Source organism: Benincasa hispida, chromosome 1 (assembly GCF_027475165.1).
Source record: "Benincasa hispida cultivar pf3 chromosome 1, pf3_genome.v1.1, whole genome shotgun sequence".
NCBI classification, from domain to species: domain Eukaryota; kingdom Viridiplantae; phylum Streptophyta; class Magnoliopsida; order Cucurbitales; family Cucurbitaceae; genus Benincasa; species Benincasa hispida.
This window is the reverse complement of record NC_143478.1, coordinates 23,764,826-23,791,501: the sequence shown is the minus strand read 5'-3', so window position 1 is coordinate 23,791,501 and position 26,676 is coordinate 23,764,826. Positions and strand designations below refer to the sequence as shown.

The 26,676-nt window shown below is 32.3% G+C and overlaps 1 long non-coding RNA gene and 2 other non-coding genes across 3 annotated transcripts; 2 read left to right on the top strand and 1 right to left on the bottom strand.

The window, feature by feature from the left end:
* Positions 1–21,246: 21,246 nt before the first annotated feature.
* Positions 21,247–25,453, bottom strand: LOC120068551 (uncharacterized). The gene is made up of 2 exons (XR_005479234.2): positions 24,548–25,453; positions 21,247–24,056 (listed from the first exon to the last, which is right to left on the bottom strand). It is a non-coding gene; the product is annotated as an uncharacterized LOC120068551 (long non-coding RNA).
* On the top strand, positions 21,697–21,770 carry LOC120070429 (small nucleolar RNA R66). Its single transcript, XR_005479923.1, has one exon. It is a non-coding gene; the product is annotated as a small nucleolar RNA R66 (small nucleolar RNA).
* Positions 21,861–21,948, top strand: LOC120070440 (small nucleolar RNA snoR118). Its single transcript, XR_005479936.1, has one exon. It is a non-coding gene; the product is annotated as a small nucleolar RNA snoR118 (small nucleolar RNA).
* Positions 25,454–26,676: the final 1,223 nt, after the last annotated feature.

The window sequence follows — 26,676 nt, the reverse complement described above, 5'->3', positions numbered from 1 at the left end:
CCACTTCGTTGAGTTCCGAAGTTTGAAGACCGTCTTCAACTGGTATGGAAACTCTCTCCCTTGTAATTTCTTGTTCAAAGCATGCCGATAATTATTGTTTGTTTGCATAACTGAGCGTTTGAACGTATTTGATGTATTTCGATCACTGTGAAATTGGAGCGATCCAAACGCGCTCATGGAACTCTTCAGTAAGCGATCCTTCACATCCTACTGTAATTAAGTATATCCACTACCTCTAGTAAGTCCCTTAAGACCCACAACCTTTGGTAAACCCCAAAGGAAACACCACCTCTAGTGAATCCCGAAGGAAACATAACCTCTGGTGAATCCCAAAGGAAAACACTGTCTCTAGTGAATTTCGAAGGAAACACAACCTCTGGTGGATCCCAAAGGAAACCACCACCTCTAATGTATCCCGAAGGACACACAACCTCTGGTGAATCCCGAAGGAAAGCACCACCTCTAGTGAATCCCGAAGGACACACAACCTCTAGTGGGCATTTAACTAATAGTGAGGACACTATCACGATTTCAACATCACAAATATCATCATATTCCCATAACATACATATACGTCTCTTCATTATAGTTCCATAACATACATATACATTTCATCATCATAGTTCCATAACACATATAGACATCTCATCATCCCTAGATTCAACAGAATCTCCAAGAATAAAAGGTACTTAAATCATGCTAGCATTCAATCCTCTTTCATGCGTATCAAGTTCATGCAACTCACTCAGGATCATACATAACAATCAATCTAATAAACAACCTCAATGCAACATGTTTAATATTACCTGGCACGAGGCAGTTTCATTAGTACGATTACTTATCTTGGTGTCAAAATTCACAGCTAATCAAGCAACCAAAATAATACAGCAACTCAAGGTAGCAGTCTAACATAGAAATACAACCGTTCAATTTCAGCCCAAACAACAAACTATAAATCCTTAGATCTAAATCCAAAATACCCAAACCAACACCACTTGCAAAGATTACCAAAATTTAAATGTACAAAAGCTTACTCAAAGGTGAAACTACTTCCACTTTTCTTGATGGCGCCCCTTTGACTTCCAAACTTCTCTAAAACTTGACTTCAAAATCCAAACAAAGGCGTATCAAAATAGTGAAGCAACACCATAGCCAATAGATTTACTCGAGGAAAGGAAGCCCCACTTACCCAAAATAGATTCGACGGCAACCACGACGGTGGGGCTGGACAGCGCTGGACAAACGCGATTGGCCGGACGGAGGACCAGCGGCGGATGACTGGAGCTTGCCAGTGAGCGGCGTGCAGCTGGGGGAAGTTGGATGGGCGATGCGAGCACGGGCGAAGCTCTCAAACGATGCTGGACAATTAGATCTGGCGCGCAGAGAAGACTGGCTAGCGGCGTGGCTGGGGTTGAGGCGAGATCGTCGATGGCAAAGGGGTTGGTCGGCGAGGCGACGACGCACTGGGTCGAAGGACGGAGAGGAAGGGTGAGTCTCGGGCAGCGCACTGAAGAAAAGAAAATCCATTCAAAAGATTTTAACCAATCTCCTTTCATAATAGAATTAATTCTCGACATTAATTTTAAATTAAAAATTGGTGGCATAAAAAGTCCAATTTTCACAATTTTCCTCTGATTAATCGATTAAATTGAAACCTCCCTTTCTCAATAATTAAACCTCAATAATCCAATTAAATTTTCGAAATTCAAAAATGATCTCAAATATTACAAAATACTGAAATTACATTACAATTATAATTTCGGGATGTTACAATTATAATGACAAACTACAAGATCCATGGAATTTAGGATATCAACCCCAACACGTAAAATGTCAATAAACGTTTATATTTAACTTGACACGCATGCACGTGAAGAAAAAAACTTTTCTTGACACAAAAATATGTAAGTTGCATCAAAATAGTGAATTCCAGTATTTGGAATCATTGATGGTAAAAAATGGTCAAGAAAACTCTTTCTTGATGAAGATGACCATCAAAGAAGAAGCAGAACTTAATGGGCAATGCCCATCAACGAATCTACCAATGAAAATCAAAATTTTATTCATGCACATTTTGAAATTTTAGCATGTGAATGTGGGTTTTCTTGATGGGCAAGACTCGTCAAGAAAGAGGTCTGTGTTGACTGACTTTGACCATCAAGGAAGAGTCCAAAACGACGTTGTTTTGAGTTCATTTTCTTAGGGAACAATTTATAGGTGATTATTAATTTTTATGAAAAAAAGTCAAATCATAGGTAATTTTTAAAAAAAACATCAAGAAAATTTAAAAAATTCGGAGGTTCATGAACTTTTTCGGGCTAATACATAACTTGATATTTTGAAAATGTCAAGTTTAATTATCATTTTCTTGTATGTTTTAAATGTCAAGAATTTTAAATTAAAGAGGAAAAGAAAAGGCACTCAAGAGAAAGAAAAGGCGTTCAACTTACTCACTCCTTTAACAAATTATTTTTATCCTCTTTCATCTTTCAAATTTTGTGTTAAAGGGGTCTCTAAACTTTTAAAATGTCAAATACATTATTAAACATTCAATTTTGTGTCCATTAAATTTCTTAAATTTTAAAATTGTCTAATAGAACCTTAAATTTTTAGTTTTAGCTATTGCGAGGGTTCGGAGCTTTTGCTTGTTTTATGTGACGACTTGAGTTGTGGAGAAGTGTGGTGGTTTCTGTTTTGTTCTAGGGATTTGCCAATTTGGTAAAATTTCAAAAGCTTTATCATTTAATTCTATGTCAGGAAAAAGTTATTTATAGTTATTTATGAGGTGTTTTGATGTTGTTGACTACTAATGATTTCATTCATGTTGGTTCTAATGGCTTCACATGGTTTGTTTTGTGAAATATGTTTTGAGCATATGATGAGGTTAAGGATATGTGAAATTGAATAAAAAAAAAAATAATTAATTATGTTGCATTTGTGTTTTGTGGTACATATAGGTTTTCTCCCTTGAAGTTGCATATACCAATCATTGGATTGTTTTGAATCTGCTGGTATTTATTCAGTTCTTAGGCTCATGTTCTAATTGTGTATGGTAAAGTTTAATTGAATTTATTTGTGGCTGAATAACCTGAACAATGTTTAGCAATTGGAGTTTGAAATAATTTATTCATTAATTCTTTTTTTTATTGCTTTTTTTTCTTTTGATTTTTATTATTATTATTATTATTTTGCAGATTACCATTATTGAGGAGGCCAAAAAGTTCTATCTCCTATTTGAAACATGGTGCAGATGTTGTCCTCATTTTCTTGGGTAGAACAATGAAGTATTTCTCAAATTTAAGGAAACACTTGAGTTTTAGAGTTGATGGTTGTGCAATATCTCTAGAAGCAAGGATGAGTATTGCGGTTGAGTATGGGGCTTATTAGCTGGTTTTGTAACTGGTGGTTTGGGAGAATTCAAAGATTTTGTTAATTTTATGAGGTTCATGTTTGTTAATTCTTTATAAAATATAAGTCGGAACCTATTAGTTATATCTAATTGTGATAATGCAAATTTCAGGTTTAAAGCATGTTTGGGATCGATTACATGTTGCATATGAGGGGTCCTTATGACTTGGATTTTTTTTTATTATTTTCACATTGATATAGTTGATGGGTAAAATACGTCAACAAAAATGTATAGCTAATGCTTAAAACCCGTCAATAAAAATATATGTTGACAAATAATAAAGTATTTTTCTTGACAAGCAAAAAAACGTCAATAACAAAAGTTTTTGGGCATTTGTAAAAAATAGTTGGACAAAAAATGTCAATATTACCTTACTTTGACATTCAAAGAGTATCAAGAAAATGATTTTCTTGATTTTTTTTCATCTAGTTGATGGGCAAAAAACGTCAACGTACCTTTTTTTGGTGGTCGAAAATGTCAACAAAGTGTTTTCGTGACCTTTTTTGGCTGTCAATAAAACCAATTTTCTTGATGGTCAAACTTTCTTGATGTTGGCTTCTTTGACGTTTTTGGTCCATCAACATAGACATTTTTTACATCTTTTGCCTATCAACAAAGACCAAACTTGTAGTAGTGAAAGATCTTGCAGATAATAAATATTTAAATATGATTTAAATATTTTAAACCATTTAATATGAGATATTATTAGGATAGATATTTATTAATATTAGATATTATTAAATATTTTATTTAAAATCTCAACAGAAGGGTTATCCTGACAGGATTACGAGTAACCAATAGAGTTCTAAAAAATAAGGCCTTGGGAGCCCTCATAAAGCACATAATCTCTAGGATTATTCTTAAATTCTCCTTCTAGAAATTCTCCCATTTTTCTTAGAAAAGTAATGAGAAATTTCTTCTTCCTTATTCCCTCTATTCTTTCAAGAAGCGGTTCCTACAAGTCAAATCCTTGTCAGAGTCATAACAAGGAAGATCCCATGGAATAGGAAGACTTAAAGGAGAAGACTACTAATTTGAGGAGAAGATTTTACTGCAATTGTGAATAGACAAAGGTATGTTGTTTAACCTTTTCTTGATTATTTGTATTTTTAATTCGTTCAAGAAATTAAAAGAACGCGATCATATGTTTCTACTGAGATTCAATTCCCTTCACAAGCCTAAGTAAGTTATGAACTTCTATTTGTAAGGGTAGTCCTTTAATTTGTATGGGTGGGAGTGGTTCAACTTGCCAACTCAATATGCCTACCATTTTGAAGATTTGTCCGAATGGGGTAGGAATATAGCTGTACAATATGAAATTCTCTTCTTCCCGATAAGTGGATGAATTGCTCCCAAAAGACTGATTCTTGGTCTTGAATAATGAGGTCTCACCCTCTCACTAGTTCGAGAGGTATTTAATTTATAGTATGACTATAAATTGGTTGTTCATTATAAGAATACTAAGGAGTTAGATGTAATTATAGGGGTAAATGGTAATTTGATTCAGTTGTATTTACGAATGATTTGTGAAGAGTCGACTTACTATTGATTGGTTATATCCATGGATATAGAAATATATATACAGTGTGAAGAGCGCAATTGTGAATCTTTAATGGAGTGACTATGTTGATTACTTTAATTAAATAGTTTAATTAATTAATTTCGTACAATTGGAGCTTCTAATTTATAGGTCTATTAGGTCCCTTTGCTAGCTCATTGATAATAAAATAAGAATCATTTAATTTTCAATTACTTTATAATATCTATTGATACATTATAATATAAAGTTAATTTTGAATAAGATTCAAAATTATACTTTATTATATTGAATAAGATTCAAATATTTATATAAATGTGATGATTCATATTAAAACTATAGATTATATGAGAGGATATTATTTAAATATCATTCGAGCGAAATTAAATATATGATATTTAATTATTAATTAATTAATTAATATTATTGTAATTATATATTAAATTATATTTTATATATAAAATAAATCAAATCAAATGAAAATAACACCCCAACGGGAGTTATACGAGTTAGTGGATGGAAGTTTAAACTTTCCCTCAATCAACTCTCTTGTTCTCACATTAAGGAAGAAGTTTTGCATAAGATTGAAAATGTATGCTTTCTCTTGATTATGTGGGTAATCTCTGCAAAATTCTCTCTACCAGAAGAACTTTCTCCCTACGTTTTTACATAAATATTGTTATGTAAACCTCTTCCCTTCCAAAGGTTCGCACAAACCTTGATTCTATTTGGAGTGAAGGGATCGAATCCCATGCAGAAACGTGTGAACCTCGTGCCAATAATATTTTTATTTAGAAGAATATTGAAAATTAGATAATGAAAAACATATATAAAATCTAATCAAGCATGCCTTTTATAAGATATTTTAGAGAAGAATAAAGGAACTTACCCTTGAATAACACTTCATCGATTTCCTTCTATTGCAACGAGACGAGTTCTTCCAACGAACGGAATGCTGAATACCACCATTGGTGTCTTCCCTACTATTCTTCGACAAGGACTTGATTTGTGAGAATCACCTTTTGGAAGAATGTGAGAAGGAGAAAAATTCTTTCTATTCTCAAGATTGAGAGAATTAGAAAGCTTTGAGAGAATTATTGAGATTGGAGAGCAAACTTAGAGAATCGTGGAGCTCTACTTATATATGAGATAAGAAGAGGTTACACCTTTCTTCCACTTACTCCACATTTTCATAACTCCATAACTTCCATAATGATAGGATTATTCATTTATTTATTTAATTTAATATTAAATAAATCAATTTTAGTTCATTTAAATTAAATAAATAGTAATTAATCTATTAATTCATTTTCATAAATTAAATATCATATATTTAATCAATATTTCATTTGAATTATGTTCAAATGAATTTTACTCTTATAACCTATAGTTTAATATGAATCTCATTCATATTAACTTTATCCTATAGTTTTTAATATGAATCTAATCCATATTATTTAATATTTAAATCTTATTCAAACATATAATTCTCTCATATTATATAGTTTATATTTGAATTTGATTCAAAATTAACTTTATAATATAATGTAAATATACACATTATGTTGATTGTATCATATACAATTAAATCAATTCCCAAATAATTTGAACGATTTAAATTCTTCCAAAACTACTAATCTTTGTTTCATCCTTAGTTAGCTAGCAAGAGGACCTAGTGAACCTACATATTAGAAACCCCAAATGATACGAGATTAATTTAATTAAATTAATCACTATTTGTTAATTATGGGTCATTCCACTAAAGACCCACAACTACGTTTTTCGCACTGTAGATATATTTCTATATCCACGGATATATCCGTTATTGGTAAGTCGATCTTTCATGAGTAATTCATAATTATAGTTGGGTCAAATTATCGTTTTATCCCTGCAATTACCTCTTGTTCTTTAAGTCTCACTGATCCTCTAATGAACAACCTGTTCATAGTCTAACCATAAACAAAATCCCTCTCATTCCAATGAAAGGGAAGGGCCCCATTGTTCAAGATCCGGAGTCAACAAACAAACTCCTCTAATTTTCCATACAAGAAAGAGTGAATTGCATCTTGTGTAGCTATGTTCCCAACTCCCCACATGGACCTGTCCCCAAAATGATAGACTTATTGAGTCGATAATCCGGGCCACTCTCATCCATACAAATCAAAGAGCATTTCCTAATAGGCAGGAGTCCATAATGCACTTAGGATTGAGATTGAGTTACCTACGATCATCCTATGAAATGTTAATCTTTTCAATTAACGGTGTTATAAAGAAAGATTAACTATTTCACAATGCAGTCTTATACAACTCTTTGTATAGAATGTCTTCACTGGCAAGTCTCTACATGAACGAATTGGATCAATTTGTTTGTAACACTTACAAAGTGGGTTGTATCCATAGTGTTACCAGAATGAGGTACCCAATCTTATCCATATACTATAAATCATTTAGATTATAACTTGAACATGATCCATCTTGTATGTCTACACACATTGTTCAAGTTTACATTAATAATCATGGACCTGAGTTTATGGGATTGAATTCTACATAATTAAGTGTCAAATAAAATAGCATCTTATTTTAATATAAATAACTTTGTTTATAATTTACAGTCTCCATCATCCATTGCTATTGCTTATTTATAGAACAATAGATCCTTAATATCATCATCTGGTATGATGACTTGGGCTTCAATTAAACTCATGTAATGCACTGGTTGGTTTATAACCCTCCCACTATATCGAGGCTCTCTCAACTATTGAGAAGGACGCACTTGACTAGATGTGATAACATCATCAATAACTCTTGTTGATGAACTAGTAGCTTCACTGAAAAGTTCGTTTAACACTACTTTACTACGTGTCTTCTGATGATTCATGATGTGGTCTTCTTCCAAGAAAGTATCATTTGTTGATATAAATACTTGATTCTATCTTGGCTCATAGAAGTATCCACCTCCCGTTTTTTTGAGATAGCCTACAAATAGGCATACTCTTGAATGAGGTTTCAACTTCTTTGAATTTGTCTAAAAATTGTGTGTTGGACATTCCTAAGTCTTGAACTGTCATAAACTCTTTGTAAACCTCTCCATAATTCAAAAAATGTTTCTAAAGGGATCGAATCCCAAGCGAAAGCGTGTGATTGCCTTGCAATTTTGTTTTCAATTTTACATAAACAAAATACAGTATAAAAATAATAACATAATGGATAAACGATCAAGATTAGCATGCATTTAATAGAAGAAAAGAAGGAAGAGCTAAAACTTACCTCGTAGATTCTCAAATTCTTCACAATTTCCTTCGCGTCTTCTCCGGAACATCTCTTCAATGATCAAGGGACACCACCGTAAGTGAAACCTTATTATTCTCTAGGATCCCAAAAATTGGATGTATAGTCTCCAAGACTTAGAAAAGGAAGAAAAAGTAGTAGAGAAAAGAAGAGAGATTTTGAGAGAAATAGTAGGAGGCTGGGATTCAGAATTCCCAATTCAACATTATCACAAACATGGGTCATGAAAACTTATTTATAGAGAGAGGGTGAACCCCTTCTTCTAGTCTTTCATATTCCCACTCTAGTTCTAATTTGATTAAATAACTTTTATTTAATTAATTAGTCTAATAATTAAATAACCATATATATTAAATCCAATTTAATATATATAACTAATAAATAAATAATAAATATCACATGTTTATTTATGTCTACTTCTAAAAAATTAATTAATTAATTAATTAACCATTAATTAATCAATTAAACAATTATATTAAGTCATATTTAATATAGAATTAATCAACAAATAATTATCATATTTATATGTATACATCTCTTTAATATTTGAATCTTATTCAAATATTTCTCTCTTAATTATAGATCACATCTATAATTAACCATATTATATTAATCTCATTAATATGCAATTGATTTGAACAATTCAAATCACTCCACTTATATATCTTTATGAGCTAACAAGGGGACCTTATGGACCTACAGATTAAAAACTCCAATCATATAAGATTAATTAATTAAATTAAACAATTTTCATTATCTACCCGTCATTCCACTAAAGACCGATAGCTGCACTCTTCGCACTATAGATTTATTTCTGTGTCGACGAATATAACAAATCAATAGTGAGTCAGCCATTAACAAATTGCTCATAACTATAGTTAAGTCAAAATACCGTTTTACCTCTGTAGTTACATCTAACTCCTCAAATACCACTGATCCCTCTAATGAACAAACGGTTTATAGTCCAATTATAAACTAACACCTCTCAGGCCAGTGAAAGGATAAGACCTCAATGTTCAAGACCCAGAATCATGTATTAAGAGAGTAATTTATCTACTTTCCTTAAGATCGAGAAACAAGTGAATTTCATCTTGTGTAGTTGTGTTCCCAGCTCCCTACTCAGACAAGTCCCCAAAATGGTAGGCTTGTTGAGTCGGCTAACAAAGTCACTCTCACCCATACAAATCAAAAGGATTACCCTCATAGACAGGAGTTCACAACTCGCTTACGATTAAGGTCAAGTCACCTATGGTCATCCTAATGAAATGTAAGTCTGCAACAGTATTATATAGAGAAACTATTCATTTCAAGGTCCGGTCTTATACAAACTCTTTGTATAGAATATCCTCGTTCGCATGTCTTCACATGAATGATCAGGATCAGACCATTTGTAACACTATACAATATTTGTAACATCTACAAAGCAAGTTGTATTTGTAGTGTCACCAGGATAAGATGCCCAACCTTATCCATCTACTACAGACCATTTAGGTTATCACTTAAACGTGATCTACCTGTATGTCTCCACATACATGTTTAAATTTCATAAAATAACCTTGGATCTTAGTTTATTGGATTTTAAATTTCATAAAATAACCTTGAATCTAAGTTTATTGGATTTTAAATTTCATAAAATAACCTTGGATCTTAGTTTATTGGATTAATTTAATGCAGTCTAAACATTAATAAAATATCTTTTATTTTATTAGATATATAATTTGTCTTTACAAACTACAAGATACACTTGATTTATGACATTAACTCCAACAATTTTAGAAACACTTTTTGAAGAAACTTAGTTCAGTATGTAAACTGCAATCTCCATTGCATATCCCCAAAATGATTCAGGCAACTGAGCATAGCTCATCATTGACCTAATTATGTTTAAAAGGGTTCTATTTCTTCTTTCTGATATATTATTATGCTAAGGTGTACCAGGTGCTAAGAGTTAGGATGTGATTCCATGTTCTACTAAATAGTCCTAAAATCTTAAATCTGTATACTCTCCACCTCGATTTGATCAAAGTGTTTTAATTATTTTTCCTAAAATATTTTTTACTTCAGTTTTATACTCTTTGAACTTTTCAAGAGCTTCAGACTTATGTTGCATTAGGTAAATATACCCAACTCTTGAATAATCATCTATGAATGAGATGAAGTATTCGCACCATCCTCTTGCTTTAATATTCATTAGACCACAAAGGTATTATAAGCTCCAAGGATTCATTGGACCTATGACCTTTTTCAGTAAAAGGCCTTTTTATCATCTTGCCCTCAAGACATGACTCACATACTAGTAAAGAATTTTGTTTTAACTCACTTAGAATTCCATTCTTAACCAATCTCTCAATCTCATTCAATTTATGTGATCTAATCTTAAGTGCCAAAGATGCGCATTTTCTTTAGAAGAAATTGATTTTCGTTTGTTCTATGTTGTTGCTGTTTTAAAAAATCTAGCGTTTAGTATTGCTTTAGACACTTTGGGCCTTAACACATACAAGTTATTTTCTAAATTCGTAGAACAAATGTTGAGACCATTTCTAGAAATAAACACTTTATTAATAGAAATGTTTGTGGAGTACATTCGTTCAAGTAGACAAGAAACAGAAATTAGGTTCCTCTTAATGTTAGGAACTACAAATACATTATATAATACTATAAATTGTTTCCTGTAAAAATAACTTCATGCAAACTACAACAACAGCAAAAATAACCTTCCCGTTCTGACTCGCAAAGTTATCTCACCAGCTTTCAGCTGCTTCCAGGAACTAATTCCTTGTAAAGAAGAACAAACACTGTTAGTGGCCCTTGAATCAACTATTCAGGCAGAATCATCATTCTCAACTAAACAAGTTTCTAAGACAAGTAAATCATATTTACCTTTTTTGGCTTTCTTCTTTTAAGCCAAGTACTTCGGGCATTTCCTCTTCCAGTGCCCATCCACGTTGCAGCAAAAATATTTTCCTTTATCTCCAATCTTGGTCTTCTTCCATTTATGGGCCACAGTTGGGTCAACTTTATTCCTCTAGCTAACCTTCTTTTTCTTGCCTTCTGAGCCAGAAATAGAAGCCCCAGATATCACCCCAGAGGTCAAACCTTTGTGGAGATTCCTATTAGAGGTGACAACATTTGCCTCTAGGTTTGGAGTTCATTAAGTAGGGTGGTAAGATTGTAGTCAATTTTGTTCATAACAGAATTTCTACGAAATTGCAGGAAACTCTTCGGAAGAGTCTTCGGAATAAAGCTAACCTGACTCGACTCGTCAATGACAGTACCATTTAGAGATGTCCATTTACCCCGCGAGGCCGAGGCTCTACAGGGACCCACCCTGGACGGGACAGGGAATGGGGGAGAGAGCAGAGATGATTTCCCCATTGGCCAAACGGGGCAGGGACGGGGATGAGGATTATATTTCCCATCCCCGTCCCCGCCCCGCCCCAATGAATATAATATATATTTATATTTATATAATAATAGTAAGTATTATTATTATTATTATTATTAACTCATATCTTATCTATATAAACAGAATATGAGTTTATAATAATTATTACTATTATTATAATAATTTTTATTATTCTATCTATATACACTTTAAAACTTTGTGTTATAAAAAAACAGTTATTTTCTAATTTTCATTTCGACCTTTTTGTACTTTAATACGTTTCTAAATTGTTTTAACATTTAAGACTTTCTACCTTAAACTATAAATGTTGTAATATTTAAATGGAATGTTATGATATTGTAATATTTAAATTTTAACGTTTAGAAATTATAGGATTAAACTATATTTTTACTAGGAAATTTTATAGTATTTTCTTTGATTAAAAAATGTACTGAAAATAACTTATTTACAATATATATATATATATATATATATAATTTTACATGGTTAAGAATAAACAAAATTGTAAAAAAAAAAAAAAAACAAAAACAAAAACAAACAAACAGAAAAAAAATTTCCACAGGGACGGGAAATGAAATAGGAGGCAGGTAAGCCTTCCCCATCTCCACCCCGCCCTATGGACATCTCTAATGTCATCCATCTCTCTTACGTTAAAGTGGACCATCATTTCAAGAACATGTTCCTAAACTAATGTGTCCTCCTCCATCCATGCATTGAAGATGAATTTGAGAGCGTCGTGCTTGACCTATGAGGACAATTGTCCAAACATGTCTTGCCATGACTGCATGATCTCACATGCAGTGATCATACTCTCGTGCTTCTTGACCAAAACATCAGTTATGCTAGCTAAGATATAGACTCAGGTCTTGTCATTGGCCTTTCTCCATTTGTCATTTGCATCACAAATATTTCGTGATGCATTCGAGTTAGGGACTTTAGGATATTCCTCAATCAAAATGAATTTTAGGTCATTAACCACAAGGATTGTGTTAATATTAGCTTTTTAGGTAGTGTAATTTTTGTCAGTTAGTTCTTAAGAGGCAAGTAGCGACATTACTAAACTTGACATATTTAAGAATTGCTTAAAAAAAAAACATATATTTATATTAGTGTCTTATATAACTCTTAATTTAAATCCAACCAATTTTATCATTTTTTTTAATAATGAACCCCGATTCCACTTAATTTACAATGATACTTCAATAATTATAATAACAGCCACAAAAAGGTAGTCGATTAGTCCTTCACTAAATTGAGACGATCTCAACCCATTATTACACCAAAATAACTCTTATTCCTATAACAATAAGTTTGTTGTCACGAAATTATCAACTTGCTTAATATTTTTTGGAAGTGTGACCCTTCATTTTAGATCTTATAGTCCTGCCCCAATAAGCCTGTCGAAAGGAAGGACAATAATGGAGCAAAAACTATAGTAATCCTATCCTTTTCAAGAGTTAGCCTTGATATTGATCCCATACACAAACCATCTAAACGGGGGTGCTCTTAGGACTCCTTTAGGCCGTGAACAAAATCCCACGTTGCAAACTAATGAAGAAGATCGTAGATATGTTGACACATTTTCATCTCTCACTTACCATAAACATTTTAAGTACCCTTCTTTAGATAGAACATTCCTTAGACAGAGATCCCTTATAGTCAACTACTTTATAAGTTTAATCTTTTATTTTCACATTTTAATCATATTAAAACAATATAAAATATTCTCCTAATTTATAATTCTTATTAGAAATCTTTTATATAAAGTTTTAATTTTATTTTCAACTATTTAAGAACTAAAATTTTAAACCTTATATTTTGCATACAATTATTTATTATAGATTTTAATATTCTAAAGAATTAATAATATAACATTTATATATTTATGTTATTAAAACCTATAACATACATCTATGTGACATTATAAATATAACTCTTATATTTATCTAAGTAACGTCTGCTCAATATATTATTTAATCCTAAGATGCATGAATATGTTAATCCTAAGGTGGGCTTTTAAAACATACGACATACATTATGCAACATATAGTATGAAAATAATTCATCCACAGCATAAAAATTAAATAGCAAAATAGACCCAATTTTGGTATCAAAACAAAAAATAATTAAACTATTATGATCTAATTATATTAATTTAATTAATAAAAAATAACTTCTAAATAGCATTGCACAACCTCACGAACGAACAAAAATGACAAGTCATGAATCCTCGGAGCACTGCAATGTTGTTGGAGAGTGTCGTGATGTCATCCATAGAGAGCTTTTGTTGCACCATTCTCTTCCGATCTTCTCAGCAACTCTTGCTTTCGAATGACCCGGACTTACAGACTCGATTCCAACATTTTAAATGCCCAAAACGCTGGGCCTTTACATTGATCTCATCAATTTACATTCTTAAATCTAAAATGCCAAAGTCTGAAACATCTATTCACAATCCTCATAGACAATATGCATAAAACAACCCATCTTTACTCTATTTTTTTTTTATTCTAAATAGAAAAAATAATGGCACGAATTGGCTTTGATACTAATTGAAATGATTGAATCCCGTGCGGAAGCGTGTGAACATCAGGGCAATAATATTTTTATTTAGAAAAATGTAGAAAAATAATGAATGAAGAACATATATATAATCTAATTAAGTATGTCTTTTATAAGAGATTTTAGGGAAGAAGAAAGAAACTTACCCTTGAAGAACACTTCAACGATATCCTTCCCACAACGAGTTTTTCTAATGAACGAAATGTCGAATACCATTGTTAGTGTCTTCTCCGCTATTCATCGGCAATAACTTGATTTGTGAGAATCACCTTTTGGAAGAATGTAGGAAGGAGAATAATTATTTCTATTCTCAAGATTGAGAGAGTTAGAAAGCTTTGAGAGAATTGTGGAGATTAGAGAGCATACTTAGAAAAATGTGGAGCTCTACTTATATAAGAGATGAGAAGAAGGAGGTTACATCTTTCTTCCACTAACTCTACATTTCTATAACTTCATAACTCCCATAATGATGGGAATTATTATTTATTTATTTAATTTAATATTGAACAAATAATATGGAGATTTTCAAAATTAGAAAAATAAGGGAAACTATTTACACAAAATAGCAAAATTTTAATCTTCTTTCATAGAGGCTGATAGAGACGATAGAAGTCTATCAGTGATAGAAACTGATAAAAGTTTATCACTGATAGAGGCTAGACGCTGATAGAAGTCTATCGGTGTTTTTTTTTTTTTTTTTTTGCTATTTTTGTAAATAGTTTGACATTTTTTCTATCTATGAAAATTTTCCTAAACAATATTTAATTAAATTAAATTAAATTAATATTAATTAGTTTTATTAATTAAATATCATATATTTAATCAATATTTCATTTGAATCATATTCAAATGAATTTTCCTCTCATAATCTATACTTTAATATGAATCTCATTCATATTAAATTTATCCTATAGTTTTTAATATGAATCCAATCCATATTATTTAATATTTAAATTTTATTCAAATATATAATTATCTCATTTTATATAGTTTTATGTTTGAATCTGATTCAAAAATTAACTTATAATATAATGTTGTTGGGATTGGTGTCCTAATTCTCCTAGAGTCTCGTTGTTTGTAATGATACACATTATTTGATGAATAAAATAAATGTTATTTTATTTTGGCATTTACTCATATCTAATAAACAAAGCTCCATGGTTATCTTATGTGAAATTAAGCATGTATATGTGATATACAAGTGGATCATGTCTTAAGTGATAACCTAAATAGGTCTGTAGTATAAGGATTAAGGTTGGATACCTGATCCTGGTGACACTACGAATACAGCCCACTTTGTAGAGGTTTGCAAGTGTTGTAAACTATTAAGGATGGTAGATCCTGACCACTCATGTGGAGACGTGCGAGCGGGGATGTCCTATACAAAGATTTTGTATAAGACCGGACCTCGAGATGACTAGACTCTGTATATAAGGCCGTTGATACTAGAGACTTACATCTCACCTAAACGACCATAAGTAACATGACCTCAATCTTGAGTGTTTTGGGAACTCCTGCCTTTGAGGGCGGTTCTTTGATTAGTATGGGTGAGAGTGGGCAAATTGCAACACAACATGCCTACCTTTTTGGGGACTTGTCTGATCTAGGAGCTGGAAACTCAATCGACAAGATGGAATTCACTTCTTTCCCGAAGCAGGGATAAATAGAGAGATTGCTCCCTTAAAGGCTGATTTCGGGGCTTGAACATAGTGACCACAACTTCTCTTTGGAAGAGAGGACTCAGTCATAGTAGAACTATGACTTATGTTCATTAGAAGGATCAGTGGTACTTAAGGAGTTAGACGTAACTACAGGGGCATAACGGTTATTGGCCGACCTATACTTATAAGCGATCTGTGAAGGTTGTTGCACTGCTGATTGGTTAAGATAAACACATAATATATTTGTGGTAAGGAGCTCTCTGCCGGTCTTTAGTGGAGTGCCTGGCAGTTAACGAATGATAAATCCTGTGACTAAAGAGTTTAGTTAGTTATTCACTTACCGTTAGAGCTTTGAGCTATAGGTCTATGAGGTCCCCTTGGTAGCTCAATGGATTTAGTTGAGGATTAGTTCTTGTTGTTGATTTGAAATGTTCAAATTGACAAGAGGTAATTCGATTATATATGATATGATCGATATGATGTATGAGATACATCTAGTAGAGGATTAATGTAAATTAGATTTACATTAAGTACCATGGAATAGAAAAAGAGCCATAGTTTATATGTTTCATGAAGTGAAATATTAAAACTATAGGTTATAAATATAGTATGATAAGTTGGATATCATTTATATTTATAATAATATTAATCATTGGATAATTAAATATTTTTCTCTAATGGCCAATAGAGTGGGAGGTTATTGGTGGTTTCATGGTAACCGTAAGATAAAAAGGAAAATTATTTTCGTAATTTTAGTAAGGTTAAATTTTGTAAGCTTGAGATTTTTCTCTCTCGGAATCTCACGGAAGTTTTCAAGTAAATATGATTTATTAAGCGACAACTTGGAGCGAGGTAAACGATCGTGTAGTGTTTGTAGGCGACAGACACGCAGCTAAGCAATGAGCTAAACGATTGCTTAGCTTTTGCTAGACGATTGCTTAGCTTTTGCTAGACGATCGCTTAGCTTTTGCTAAACGATTGAGCATCTACCTATACGATATGTTCAACCTTCTCCTATACACGATTGTTGTTTCCTCCATCTTCTGCCTCAAACGAAGTCCACACAGAGCCCACCCTTTGGATTCTCACACTAATAATACCAAGATAGCCTTATTGGTGGTGTCATACTCAACTCGACATCGTTGAGATTCTGTGGAGGTTGTTCGTGTTGTTGGGGTGTTCGTAACCGAGGCGATTGCTGAGTTCAAGGGCTTGGTGTTCGTGCAGTGTAGCGGTCGTGTTGGACGAGCGTTCGAGGTGACTGTGTCCGAGTGTTCGTGATCAAGGAACTTGGCGATGAGTCTACAAATGTGTGTAGCAGTTTTCCTTGATTATTTGTAGTATCATGCTATAATTTCTGTAATGAATATATAACCGTATGTTTCTGTTTACGACTGTAATTTGTAAAGTTCATATATGATTGTAATTTGGAATGATCTTTCTGCTGCTCATGGAAATCCTCGTGCAAAATTTCCTTCAAATGTATCTATATACATTATGTTGATTGTATCATATACAATTAAATCAATTCCCAAATAATTTGAACTATTTAAATTATTCCAAAACTACTTAATCTTTGTTTTATCTTTAATGAGCGAGCGAGGGGATCTAATGGACCTATAGATTAGAAGTTCAAATGATACGAAATTAATTTAATTAAATTAATCAATATTCGTTAACTGTGGGTCACTTCACTAAAGATCCAGAGTTGCACTCTTCGCACTGTAGGTATATTTTTGTGTTCATGGATATAACCATTATTCGTAAGTCGATCTTTCACGCATCATTCATAATTATAGCTTGATCAAATTACCATTACCCCTGTAGTTACCTCTTGTTCCTTAAATCCCAATGATCTTTTAATGAACATCTTGTTTATGGAATTCCTCTCGGGCCAATGAGAGGGAAGGGCTCATTGTTCAAGACTCGGAGTCAACACTTAAAGGGACAACTCCCTTTACTTTCCCTAAAGGCGAGAATGAGTGAATTTCATCTTGTGTAGGTATGTTTTTAGCTCTTCACTTGGACTTGTCCCCAAAATGATAGGCTTATTGAGTCGGCAACTCAGGTCACTCTCACCTATAAAAATCAAAGGACAGTTTCTCATAGGCAGGAGTCCATAACTCACTCAAGATGGAGATTGAGTTACCTACGGTCATCTTATGAAATGTTAATCTTTTCAATTAACGGTGTTATAAAGAAAGGTTAACTATTTTGCAGTCCAGTCTTATACAATCTCTTTGTATAGAATACTCTCACTCGCATGTCTCTACATGAACGAATTGGATCAATTCGTTTGTAACATTTACAATAATTATAACACTTACAAAATAGATCGTATCAATAGTGTCACCAGGATAAGGTACCCGACCTTATCTATATACTATAGACCGTTTAAATTTTAACTTGAACATGATCCATCTTGTATGACTCCATACATAAGTTTACATTAATACTCATGGACCTTAGTTTATTGGATTGAATTATAAAGAACTGGATGTCAAATAAAATAACATCATATTTTATTAAATAAACAACTTTGTTTATAATTTACAATCTACGAAATTCAAGACACAAATCCCAACACGAAGATTAAGAAAGGAAAACTGGTGGTAGTGTCTTGGTGCTTGTTCGTGACTATTCATGAAAGTATTTGTGATTATTTATGGGTTTTAAGGGACTTCGTGCTGCGAAGAAGAATTACATTTAAGATAGTCTTCAAGAGGTATGTATGTTTTCTCTTTATAGCATGATTATGAGAATGTGTTTATCTTGTGTTTTATTTTTCTCTGTTTTTTATTTTTTTTCCAAAACTAATTTCAAAGGCACACACGTTAACATGTTTTTGTTGAGGTATTCGATTCCCTCGCATAGGTAACTTAACCTCAATCCTGAGTGAGTTATGAACTCCTGTCTATGAAGGCAATCCTTTGATTTGTATGGGTGAGAGTGACCTAAGTCGCCGACTCAATAAGCCTACCATTTTGGAATTTGTCTAACTAGGAAGCTGGGAACATAGCTACACAAGATGGAACCCACTCCTTCTTGTTTTCAGGGTAAGTAGATGAATTGCTCCTTTAAGTGTTGACTCCAAGTTTTAAACAATGAGGCCTCTCCTTCTCATTGGCTCGAGAGGAATTTGTTTATGGTAGGACCATAAACAGGTTGTTCATTAGAGAATCAATGAAACTTAAGGAGTAAAAAGTAATTACAGGGATAAAACGGTAGTTTGACCCAACTGTAATTACAAGTAGTTCGTGATGAGTTGACTTACTGGTAATGGTTATATCTATGGACACGCAAATATTCTATAGTTCCAAGAGTGTGTATGTGAGTCTTTAATGGAGTGACCCAAAATTAATGAATGTAATTTAATTAAAGAGTTTGATTAATTTAATCTCTATCATTGGAGTTTCTAATTTGTAGATCCATTAGGTCCCCTAGCTAGCTCACTAAGGATAAATCAATGATCAATTAGTTTTAGAATAATTTGAATTATTCAAATTAAATTAGGGAATATAAGTTAATTGTATTATATACATTTAATTTAATGTATATGGACACATTATAATATAAATTTAATTTTGAATGAGATCCGAAATTAAACTATATAATATAAGAGAGATATATATATGAATAATATTCAAATATTAATTATATGAATGAAATTCATAAGAAAACTATAGATTAAAATTAATATGAATGAGATTCATATTTAAACTATAAGTTTTGAGATAAATATCATTTTAATATGATTCAAAGACATAATTAATTAAAATGATATTTAGTTTACATTAATTAATTAATAGTTAATTAATTATTTAATTATATTATATAGGGAGTTATTTTTTTTTACCATGGGTGGGGAGTTATTGTAACTCCCTTCCTCCCCTCTTTAATGTAGATTCATGAGAGAAATTTAATAGCTTTTTTTGCTAAAGAAATATTTTTTTCCTCTCTCAAAATCTCCAATTCTCCCATAGAAAAAAAAATTCTCTGTACCTTGTTCCAAAAAGTTTTTGGATCCCATATTCCAGATCCTTGTTAGAGAATAGCAAGGTAACCAAGTGGTAGTGTCTTCTGAAAGATTCGTTCGCGAAAAATTTTATGTAGAGAGGAGATTTCTTGAAGACAACCTTCGAGGGTATGTGTTAGCTCTTCCCTATTTTCACATGTTTATTTAAAATTATATGTTTAACATCTTCTATTATTTTGTAAATTTGAAACTTAAATTAAAAGCACAAGCGATCAATCGTTTCGACACTAGATTCGATCCTTTCACATATGATCATATTTGAAATATTAATTTCTTCCGTTAACGGATTTATAAAGAGAGATTGTATATTTCGCGACTCAGTCTTATACAAACTCTTTGTATAGTATACCTCCACTCACATGTTTCCATGTAAATGATTTTGGATCAAATTGTTTGTAACGACTACAAATTGAGTCGTGTCTATAATGTCACTAAGATAAGATACCTAACTTTATACATATACTAGACAATTTAAGTTGTTATTTGAATATGAACAAACTGTATGTCAACCTCATACTATTCGAGACTACATATAATAACCTTAAGTTTTTCACGATATCGAATTATGTTATGCAAACTAAAACACAAAACAACAACATATTTTATTACAAAATAAAACAAACAACTTAATTTATTAAGAAAATGTTTATTATAAATCTACGAGCTTTAGGGTATAAAACCCAAATGGAGCAACATTTCCTCATCATCTCTCTCTCTCTCTCTTTTTTTTGTTTAAAAAAAGAACTTGCCAATTAATAATGAAATTTAAAGAGAATTTACTTAAGATGAACATCAACTAAAAGGGGAAAAAGAAGAAATCAAAAGTTTCTCCCCATAACTCTTTTTAGATAGTATAAATATAAATTGGGAAAATACTATTAAAATTCAATAAATGTTTTTTTTACATATATAGATTAATAAATTGATTAAATGTCGTATGCTTATACTCTAAAACGATCTGAGTCATTATAAATTCAAAATTGACAATCCAACTTGATGAGATTTTGAATATGCACTAATTTATTATAAACTAAAAAATATATAGACTAAGTCATTGAATATTAAAATTTAGAAGTTAATAAGAGGTGAGGGACCAAACATGAATTTTAAGCCCTTTAAAAGATATAAGAAAATCGAAAAAAAAAAAATGATAATACACACCAAATGCATTCGAACACACAATCTCCTATTTAGAAGTCAAAAGCCTTATCCATTAGGCCATGGGCATTTGTTATTGTAGAAAACTAAACTTTATTTAATATTTAATTAATAATGGCTCAAAATCAAAACCCTAATTTTGTACCAATGCAATTATAAATAGCAACAGCCCTGCAACAAGTTTCCACCGTCTACAATCTCCTCCCAATTTCTTCTCAGAAGTGCGAAGTTTCCTCATCTTCTCATTGTTCTGTTCATCATTTTGTTGTTTTGCAATCGTGATCTTTGATTGTAATGCCTCCGACGATGTAGCCATTAATTCTGTCATGAATTAGCGGCGATTTCGTATCCTATGGATTGAGGAGGCACAGATTTGTTGCAGGAACGTTGAGTTACTTCGCCTTCGTTGTCCTTCCCAGGCGCAGTGAATTAGAGCCTGCTAAATCTCTTATCGATATCGATTGCTCTTCGTAAACCTCTATTATCTCTTGCTTTGTCGTGTTCTTCGTTTTCATTTTTCTGAAAAAAATTTCTCCTAACTCTGGATCTGTGTTTTTGTGCTATGAATTTTATTTTCTTGTAATTTCTCTAGAAAAAATCTTGTGTTTTCGGTTTTGAATGTGTTATCTCTTTGCTGGCTCCTGTGATGGCATGAAATCTTTGAGACCTGATAGTCTAATTTTGATGACAATCACAAGCATAATTCTGAGGAGTCTTTACAATCCACATATTGCTTTTACATCTTCTTTGTTTTGTTTTTGTATTTCCATCTTTTGAAACTTTTGTTTGTGATTACTGTTACTGGAAGTGATGAACATGCACTGGGCTCTGAGTAGATACAATTTCTGCTTCATTTGATGGACAATGCGGCCTAGAAACCATGTCTGATCTCAATTTTCTACATGTTTTTTTATGTCTCCGATTGCATATTATTGATCGTTCTTGTTTTTTCCATCTTATTGAGGAGATTTATTGGTTTAATTTTAGTCTCTGAATTATATAGAAAGGTAGAATAAGCTTTTGAGGATGGTTATTGTTTTATATATTCAAATTTATCTAACAGAAAAATGTAAGTTTAAAAATCAAATTGGTCTTTTTAGTAACTCCATAACGTTTAAATTTTTTAGACGCTTTTAGCAAATCTCAAAGTAACTAACTTTGAACAATGTGTTTAAATCCTAAATGGTATTATGCAATTCTAAAAACCACATAAAACACAAGTATCATCTATATGATTAAAAAGTAAGTTCATTAATGACATTGTTTGTTCAATGCATTTGTCTCACACAATGTCTTTGTAATTTCAGGAACAACAAAATAATGAGTGAATCAAAATAAACTATTTGGACTCCACCTATGTGTGTGAGACTCTTAAGTTCCTTCTAATGCTTGAGAAATCTTTAGCGATAAATAAAGTCTTAGGTTCTTCAAGACCAATCAATCTTTGTGAATTAAAGCAAGAGCAGATGAAGTACATGTTGCCTCAAATAGCTCAAAGAGCTAGTATGATAGTCTCACAAACAAAATTAATATGATAGTTAAATAAAAAAAATAATTCTCTAGATTTGTCAATTAGAAGAATAGACTTTGAGATAAGATCTACTTAAGATAAAAATTGAGATAACTAAAAATTTGAGTTGCTAGCAATCTATTTGTAACAAATTCTCCCTTTGACTAAGATATATTTTTTTAAAGATATGACCTATCAAAAATTACCAACCCATATCAACAATTAACAAAGTTAGTCAAGTTAAACCGTAGTATTATAGGTTCGTGTAGAAATAAGAGCAAGTCTAAGATTGATGAAATAGATAGCCATTTGTGGTTGTCATCCAACCATCAGTCCAAGCAAAAACAACTTTAAATTGGCAACAAACTCTCCTTTGGTTTAAAGAAAATACTATAAAGAGCCAACACGATTAGGATCCATCCTAGCTAGTCTCATCAAAGTCATCAATATAGTAATTTCACGCTTTCAATCATTTGATTCGATGCACAATCAATAACATCATTAAACATTCTAATCATCTCAGACAAAGAGTGCAGAAAACGATGATCAAAATCAACACTTGAGTTTCCTCGATAGTATTGGGAGAAGGTAGACTTGAATTGGCACTAATAGAGGTTTTAATCAATAACATCATTAAACATTTTACTCATCTCAGACAAAGAGTGCAGAAAACGATGACCAAAATCAACACTTGAGCTTCCTCGATAGTATTGGGAGAAGGTAGACTTGAATTGGCACTAATAGGTTTTTTGGTTGAGAGTAAATTAGGTTTTTGAGACAGTTCCACATATTAGTTGAGGATAGGGAATAGGTGAACACAAAATTTGAGAACAATGTGTTGTCAAACTTGACCAATGATAAAAGCCCCATAGTCAAAACTAACTTCTTTTACAATTTGATACAACAAAGTAGCTAGAGCAATTGAAAGACTAGAGTGATGAAAAAAAGGGCAACAATTGCCAATCCCAATGCGAAAAGTCTTAAGCCAAGCCTTCTTCAACCTCCGGTTAATTCAGAAACCAATCTTTTATCGAAGGACACAGTTTAGGAGTGTAGGGAACATTCCCACCCCTATAGTAAAAACAAAATTGTGGTATTTGACATGAACCCCTCGAAAGTCAGGAATTGACATCATCAAGAGTAGGTGAAATTCTAGACCAGCTTTACAATCAGCTCCATGATATCAAGACATTCTTGTGCCTTTTCTGACAACTTATTAGCAAAAATCTTCTTCATGATCACAAACTTCCAAAAGAAGGCACTTTTCTCAGAGGGAATGGAGAAGACACCATCAAGAGGCAAAAGAGGGATAGAGGCATGATTTGCCTTTTCTTTTGACCTCGTGCAGATGCACAAGTGATTGGCCCTTGAACTTTTTCAAATTCATTGTCAGAATTGCTTATTGAATTTTCTTTTGAAGACTTAGAAGTTGTCTTTGCATTCATCTTTCAGCGTGGAAAACATTTGATTGAGCGAATTATCATCTCAACTAAACAATTTAGCAGATTCGTCAATCACATAATTTAAAACGCCAATTTTATCAGACCCACCATCAACAATAGAAGTGGACTCAACAGACTCGTCAATGGCACTTTGATTCTTACAAATAGGTAAAACCACAACAGTCTCATTAGAAATAGAAACATTCACAACAACATTACCACTAGAACTCAATTCAGACTCATGCACAATCCGATCAATGGATTTGAAGGACTATTAACATTCGTGGGAAAGTCAAGGCTAGTTCTAGAGACATTAACATTCATAGCAACATGACTAGTTTCAATAGTAAAGTCATCATTTGGTTTATCAGTAACATATGGTTAAGAAACCCTAATTTCTTTGCTAAAAGGTCTACCAAGATTAGAAGACTCATTTTGCTCAGAACCATGACTTGCAGCACGGTAATCTTGTTCAGATTCAAAAGAACTACTAGAAGATTTGTTAAAGTCGACTAAAATTGTCTTAAAATTGTCTTACCTGATCCCACAAGATCAATGATAATCAAGGCGATTGTGGACAACATATCAATCTTCCTCTTAGCAAAGATTGGAGAACCAATAGACGATCTCTTCTGCTTGATGGAATGAAAAGTAGCAAGATCATCATTTGAGAGAGAATGTAACCCTCACATTCGAACACCATATGCGTTGGTAGAAGTTGCAGGGACATTAACGTCAACAATCTTCTTTCAATTAGCTTTCTCTTTGAAACGAACCATCTGTTTCTCAGGAACATAAGTCCTCTTCCTAGTATTTACCAATATGTAAGAACAATATACAAAATAGAGCACTCGGGTAGTTAGAGCAACGTGGGGAAGAAGATGAAACACCACGTTAGAAGGGATTAAAGCTTCAATTAATAACTTCCTCCTACTTAAATTCAAATTTAAACTAATCACATCATTAAGTTGAGCGTGGGCCATCAACAGAGTACAATTAATGGGCTTGCTTATAATAAATGCTCAAACCTGCCAAAGGCAACACTTGTTAATTAATTTTGCAAAGACCCAAACTTACCTTTAAGGCTTCAAATTGAGCTACATCCAAGGCTTGTAAATATATCTGCTAGTTGATCTTTAGTATAGACGTGTTCAAGAACAATTTTCTTATTTTCAATAAGATCACGAATGAAGTGATGTCGCATATCAATGTGCTCGGTTCAACTATGCTAAACAAGATCCTTTGATATGTTGATAGCACTAAGATTGTCATGATAAAGAGTCATGGCTTCGTACGGAACATCATATTCATTCAACATCTGCTTCATCCACATTAGATGAGTACAACTACTGCCTACAACAATGTATTTGGCTTCTGCAATAACATAGAGAAACACAATATCATTTCTTGCTAAACCATGATATAAGATTGTTTCCAAGGAGAAAACTACTTGTGTCAACATCACAGTAGCCAACAAGAAAACTACTTGTGTCAAAAGTATATAATATTTCGTAATCACTTGTCCCAGATGTATTTGATTATTCTCTTTGCACCACTGATATATACTTGTGTCAAAAGTATATAATATTTCGTAATCACTTGGGACAAGATTGATATCGAGTATAAACTCTAACCACAAAAGCAATATCAGACCTACTAGCAATGAGGTATAATAAATTTCCAATGATGCTTACTTCCAATGATGCTTCTATATAAGTTTTCAACAAAACTATTTCCATATGCATATTTGGACAACTTAGAGTGAGTATGAGTTGGAGTTCGTTTGAGTTTTACCTTTTCAAGCCCAAATTTCTTCACAATGCTCCTAGCATATTTACTAGAGATAAATATAACTACATCAAGTTGTTTGATCTGAAACTCAAGATAGTAGGTCAATGCACCTACCATACTCATTTCAAACACTTTCTTCATTTATTCTAAAAATAGATCAACCATCTTTAGGGACATCCCACCAAAAATAATATCATTAATGTAAATATGTACAATAACAAAATCCTTGTCAGATTTCTTCACAAATAGAATTTTATCAACTTCTCCTCTACTATAGCTATTCTCAACAAAAAAACTAAGTCAACCTACATACCAAGTTTTGAGAGCCTGCTTAAAACCATAAAGAACCTTTTTTAGCTTGTATACATGATTAAGTTGAGAGGAATCAATAATCTTTTAGGTTGCTTAAAATACACCTTTTAATTTAAGTACCCATTTAAGAAGGCATTTTTCACATCCATCTAAAATAATTTAAATTTTAGTAAGCACGAGATACCAAAAAGAAATCTGATAGCTTTGAGCGAGCCACAGGTGCAAATGTTTCATCAAAGTCTAATTTCAATCTGAGTATACCCTTGAGCAACTAAACAAGCTTTATTCCTGGTCACATTTCCACTTTCATCATATTTGTTCTTAAAAATCTATTTTGTCCCTATAACATTCACATTTTCTAGACGGGGAACGAGAGTTTAGACATCATTCCTTGCACATTGATTGAACTTCTCCTGCATTGCATTCACCCAACACTCATCAACAAGAGCTTCCTTGACATTCTTTGGCTCAGTAGGAGAAGTAAAGCATATGTTACTTATCATCTCAAGATAGTTGGCTTTATCTTTTCTTCTGGTGGAGATCCCTTCTTCTAAACTTCCGATA